The sequence below is a fragment of the Oenanthe melanoleuca genome, chromosome 5 (assembly GCF_029582105.1).
Source record: "Oenanthe melanoleuca isolate GR-GAL-2019-014 chromosome 5, OMel1.0, whole genome shotgun sequence".
NCBI classification, from domain to species: Eukaryota; Metazoa; Chordata; class Aves; order Passeriformes; family Muscicapidae; genus Oenanthe; species Oenanthe melanoleuca.
In genome coordinates, this window is record NC_079339.1 from 53,025,302 (window position 1) to 53,030,882 (window position 5,581).

Consider the following 5,581-nt stretch of genomic DNA (forward strand, 5'->3'; position numbering starts at 1 on the left):
CCTTCCTCTTCTGTGTCTCACCCTGGCTTCTGGTAACATTTAGAACAAAACCACCGGCTCTTGCTTATTTTAATGTGTTCTCTATTTTACCCTGAACCCAAATGAAACATCAAAGGTCTGGCTCAAGAGCTTGCAAGTAGAAATAGCTCTAAGGCCAATATATTTAAGGCCCTAGAATGATATCTGAAATAAGTCATCCTAAATCCATGAGAGGGGAATGGTGTTTGTTGTGCTTGGTGCTGATAGTGGGCAATACTGACATGTAAAGAGCAATGTGTGATACTGCAAAACAAAAGGAAGGTAACAAAAGGGGCATGAAGACTGCATTACACTGTATTGTGGAAGAAGAGCAAAATCTATTTAAGACAAAAGCCAGTTTCAAGCTGCATTTATTTTCTTTCCAATCTGATGCCTCTCTTCCCTTCTGAGAAATTTAGAGTTGAACATGTCTTTCTTGGTACATGAGAGAATGGTAAGTCTTTGTACATCCTTGGTGCATGAGGGTATGACCCTCTCTCTCCCACAAAATACTGCCATTTGTTTATAACAGTCCAGAACTCATTTATTCCCTGGGATGTGCCCGTTTTTGCAGTAAGATAAATCAAGGCTATGAAGGCATCAGGCACATCCCATGTAGTCCTTTTGAATCAGCCTTTTGTCTCTTTTGCTCTGCATTTGAATAAAGCACTATGCTTTTATTCTCTGTTACAACAAATTTGTCCTAAATTCCTTTGCTTCACAAATAAATAACATTTTCTCTTTCCATCTTCTAGTAACAAGGTGAATGCACCTTTGCAGTCATTAACCCATACTGCCTTCACATCTGCACATCTTTCAGTCTGTCACTGAAATTTGGGCCAGGACAGTTTGAGCCACTGTGGTACCAATGCCAGGTGGGGTTTTCTGGAACAGATCGATGTAAGACCTGTCTTCCTCTGACCTGATGTTTTTCCCCTCCATTTTTAGCAAATGGTTTCCAAATCCAACATTTCTAACTATGTTTTCTCAGATATCATCTTGGGATGTAAACAGAGGGTATTCCACAGATTCCTGACTGTCCTGGCCTGTCCTGGCAGGCAATTTATGAAGTCCCTTGAGTCATGAAGGAGGTTTTATTTACTAGGAAGGTACTCGAAAGAAGTTGGAAAGTGTACTTGATTTTAAGCACACACATCCTTCAAAGGCTGGGGCATAGACAAACCCACTGGATGAATCCTTATGGCTCACCACTGTCTGTGAGCACTGCAGCTGAGTCCCGTTAGCTGAGCCAGAGAAAAGGACAATAATGGGTCAAAACCAGCTAGATACACAAGGGGCAAGTGCTGGAGGGTGTGAAAAAACCCCAGCCTTGTGGCCCTCAAGGCTGCTCTGTTAACACAAGGCCTTGCTGCAGTTATTTAAGCAGGATGAACAAGATAAAAAGGGCTTGTTGGTGTTGGATGCTGAGGCAGTGTTTAAGACATCCCTGACTCACAGCTCACAAGCTGGGACTCGTTTTGCAAGTTCGGTCCCTGCTCAGATAGGATCAGGGAATGTCTCTGGGCTGGATTGTGAAGGAAGCAGTCTTGCCAAATATGCTCTGCCCACAGCACCGTCCAGACCCGTCAGATGATATTTCTTCTAATTTTACTAATGTATGCTTGGCCCCAGTTCCACGCTACCTGAGGCTACAGCCGTAATGAAAACACAGCACACATGCTGTGGGTGGGTGCATGCAGCTGGTGGGAGCTGAGGCACGTGAAAGTGAAAAACACAGCCCTTTCTTAATTGCAGGAGGGGAATCGAGAAATAATATTCTGCTGAATCCTTTCCTTTGCCCTCTGTCTCTGTGCACAGCCTCAGCCATGGCCCTGTCTGTTGTCAGAGGTGACAGCAGGTTTCCTCCATGCAGAGCTTGTTCCACACCTGAGCCATGCTGAGATTTTCAGGCAGAAGTGAGTCTTGTATTGCCACACACAGTTTGTGTTTGGGTGTGGCTGCTGCATCAGGATCATCCCACGTACCCACCTTGTGGGCTAAGCTGGTGGATGGGGTGTTGGGGATCCAATCCCTACCCGAGGATGAAACCATCACACTGCTGTCTTCCCATGGTCATGCAGGACATTCACTGCTGGAATGGAGGGAAAGAACCCTGGGCATGCCTTTGTCTCCTACCCATGAACTGCTTCCATGAACCCTTTTGGCAGATTTTGGCTGGGCTGCAGCTCTGGACTGGATGGAAATCTCACTAAGTGCCTCATGGGTTTAGAAAGTTTGAGTTCTTCAAGCCATGAGTCCTCATGAATATGGCAACTTCCAACATCACTGCTGTGCCTGTAGAGAACAAATTAAAATAGAGACCTCAGTGAAGGCAAGGGGCTGTTGGGGAAAGGAAAAGCTGGCCCCAGGGAAGGGCAGAGAGGAACTCCTTGGTGCAGCCCTTGTTTCTGCTCTCAGGATGTAAACACAGGCACTAGAGGGACTTTCCATCAGAGGAGCAGAACATGTTGAGGTCCTGATACCATCCTCACCACTGAAACCAGCCAGCCATGGCAGCTCCTGACCTCCCTGCCACATCATCCACTAACATGTACCCCTGATACCACTTGTTCTCTGACAGCTATTCCTACTGGAATCTTGCAGAAAGGATCAGCATGGGTTACAGAAACCCATAGGTAGTATTGAGAAGGAAGTTTATGTGCTGTGAAATTTGGGATTTTTATGGACTTGCAGAAGTTTCAAGCTTCTGACATTAGTCTAAGTCCTTTTTTCCTGAACTTATAGTGAACATTGCAGATATTAAGAGTACTTTCAGTCTAAAAAATTGTATTCACCACACATAGCATGGCTTATTTGTGTTGACTTTCAACAATAGCATTTTATTTACTGGCAGCATTTTTTGTTGGCTGATATTTAGCAGCTCCACCTGCTGATGCCCAACCCTGCAGGATGATATTCAAGTAAAGATGATGCAAGAAAGAGAAAATGGTCACTTCCTTTTTCCACTTCTTCTGATTCCTTTCACACACTTGGTATATTAATGATTGCTTTTTTCACTGGTCTGTGCTGTCTCAGATGCCTTAAAAACACTTGCTCAAGCAATGTACTGTCACATCAGGAGGAGTTTTTTCCCTTGCTCTCTCCAGGGGAACCTCCACCCCTCTCTAGGCAAAACACATGAGATGCTAAGGCTTAAAATTTATGGATCTGATTTAAAAGCCAGGATGTCTCCTGGTCTCAAGGGAAGGGAAATGACCCTTGGCTTATTTTGCAGTCACTCCTTTTCAGAGAAGGAAGTGCTAATAAGCACTCACTTGAGGCACAACAGCTTAGCACAAATGATGGCCAAAAAGCAGACACATAATTGCTGTGAGTGGGAACAGAGGAGCCAAGAAGAACACGTGGGAAGTTTCCCTTGTGAGCAGTGCTCTGTGAGCGATGCACAGCAGCAGTCACAGTGCTGTCTGAGATGGGAGCTTCCCAACATCCTGCCCCAGGGATCTGCTTCCCCTGCCAGAGCAGCTCACTTGGAGCTGGGGATGGGTCCATGACTGCAGCATGCGAGAGGAGATGGAAAGGAGAGACAGCACTGGGAAAAGGAAATGCCTGGAAAACATCGCAGGTATTGGTAGGAATTCCACATGGATACATGAGCTCTTGAGAAGTTTGAGAACAGCTTTGAAAACCCATCCTGCTCACCCAGGGGAAATCTCAAGTGGGATTTCAAAGCACAGCACCCTCAGGCTCTCAGGATCCTTCCTGGAAGAATATCAGGGCATTTCCTTTTGCTGCACCCATCACCTTCCCCTTGAGGTGAGCTTTCCCACACCCTCCCTGGTGGGGACATCTCCTTGGCTGTGACACCTCAGAGTGACCCACCCTGGTTTCCCCTCCACACACCCCAAAAATGACCATGCTCCAGGCACCAACCACAAAACAGCATGAACACAACATATGATGAAGCTGGAAACCAGAAAGAGCCATTAGTTTGTCTTACCTGGCCTGGCAATCACAGACCATCAGATTTCACACGAGTGCTGCATCCAGCCACTTGGTCACACAAAATATCTTGATCCTCTCCAGACTATAATGTCTCAGTCAGAATCTGGGAATGGAATGGACTGATCCTCAGCAGTGGCAGAAAAGGGCTTGGGTGAGCTGTGCCTCTGTGACACCACCAGGCAACCTGAGGAAGGCAAATGAATCAAGGTTCTTGTTCTCTGGTCTGAGGACAAAAACAGTTTTGAACCTCAAACAGAGTATGCACTTTGACCCTCAGCAAGTTAGAGTCTAGAGTCAAAAGGGGATGTGGAAACACTGCCATGTACAACTGTTGCACCACTTTTCTTGTTGCACTTCCACTTATTGCTCAAGAACCCTTTTGGCCAGGACTTGCCAGTGTTTGTGACTAGAAGTTCAGCATGATTGTGGCTAACACTCTTATTAGTAACTTTTAATAGTTCCCAGACAATGTGTAAAATGAACATAAGAAGTTTCTTAAAGACTTGAAGGACAAAGTGCATGACATTTGAATACTATAAACAGCTTATAAGAAAATCAGTTATGAGGCAGTAAATCTAGGAGTCCCAGGCAATAAATTCTTTTGTGTTCCTCATTTCTGTGGCCTTCTCTTGCTGTTATGAAGTGTCAGAAGGGTATTTGCTGTCACAGTTCATGCAAACATACATTCCCACCTGATTTTTCAGAGATGATGTTCCTCTCTAATGTCCTTGTTTTGGAACAGGGAGGGAATGGCAGCACCTCAGCCTTTCCCCAGCAAGTAATCCATGAATCAACAGAGAGGATTATCCTTCTGTATTTAGCATTGGTGCAGCCTCACTTTGAGAACCATGTGCTGTTCTGGGCTCCAAAATTTAAGAAAGTTGTTAAGGTACTTGAATATATCCAGAGCAGGGCAACAAAGCTGGTCAAAGGGCTGGAAAGAATGTTCCTTGAAGAACATCTGGGGATTTTGGGCTTTTCCAGTTTGGAGAATAGGTGGCTGAAGAGTGAGCTCATTGCTCTCTGCAGCTCCCTGAGGAGGGGAAGTGGAGAGGGAGGTGCTGATCCCTTCTCCCTGGGATCCAGTGATAAGGTGCATGGAAATGTTTCACAACTGCTCCAGAAGAATTTCACTCGACATTACAAAAGATTTCTGTACTAGGAGGGTGGTCAAACACTGGAACAGGATTCCTTGAGAGGTGGTTTATGCCCTCAGGCTGTCAGTGTTTAAAGAGACATTTAGACAATGCCCTTAATAATGATCAGCCCTGCAGTGGTCAGGCACTGGGACTGGATGATCATCATTGGTCCCTCCCAACTGTATATCTGTATATATCTATTCTATTCTATTCTATTCTATTCTATTCTATTCTATTCTATTCTATTCTATTCTATTCTATTCTATTCTATTCTATTCTATTCTATTCCCTTTAGCTTGGCATTCAGCTGCTGGCAAAGGCCCCTGCTTGTCTTCCACACAGGCCACAAAGTCTGGCTTTGCTGGTGATTGTGCTTTGGTGAGTCCAGCCTGCCAGCTCAGCCACCTACACTTGTATTCCTTCCAGGGGAAATGACACCTGGGCATTTCCAGTAAGCCCAG

General features: G+C 45.3%; 1 long non-coding RNA gene across 1 annotated transcript; it reads right to left on the reverse strand.

Annotated features, from left to right (window-relative positions):
* Window positions 1-372: 372 nt before the first annotated feature.
* Window positions 373-4,246, reverse strand: LOC130254327 (uncharacterized). The gene is made up of 2 exons (XR_008840677.1): window positions 3,977-4,246; window positions 373-2,313 (listed from the first exon to the last, which is right to left on the reverse strand). It is a non-coding gene; the product is annotated as an uncharacterized LOC130254327 (long non-coding RNA).
* Between the last annotated feature and the right edge of the window lie 1,335 nt (window positions 4,247-5,581).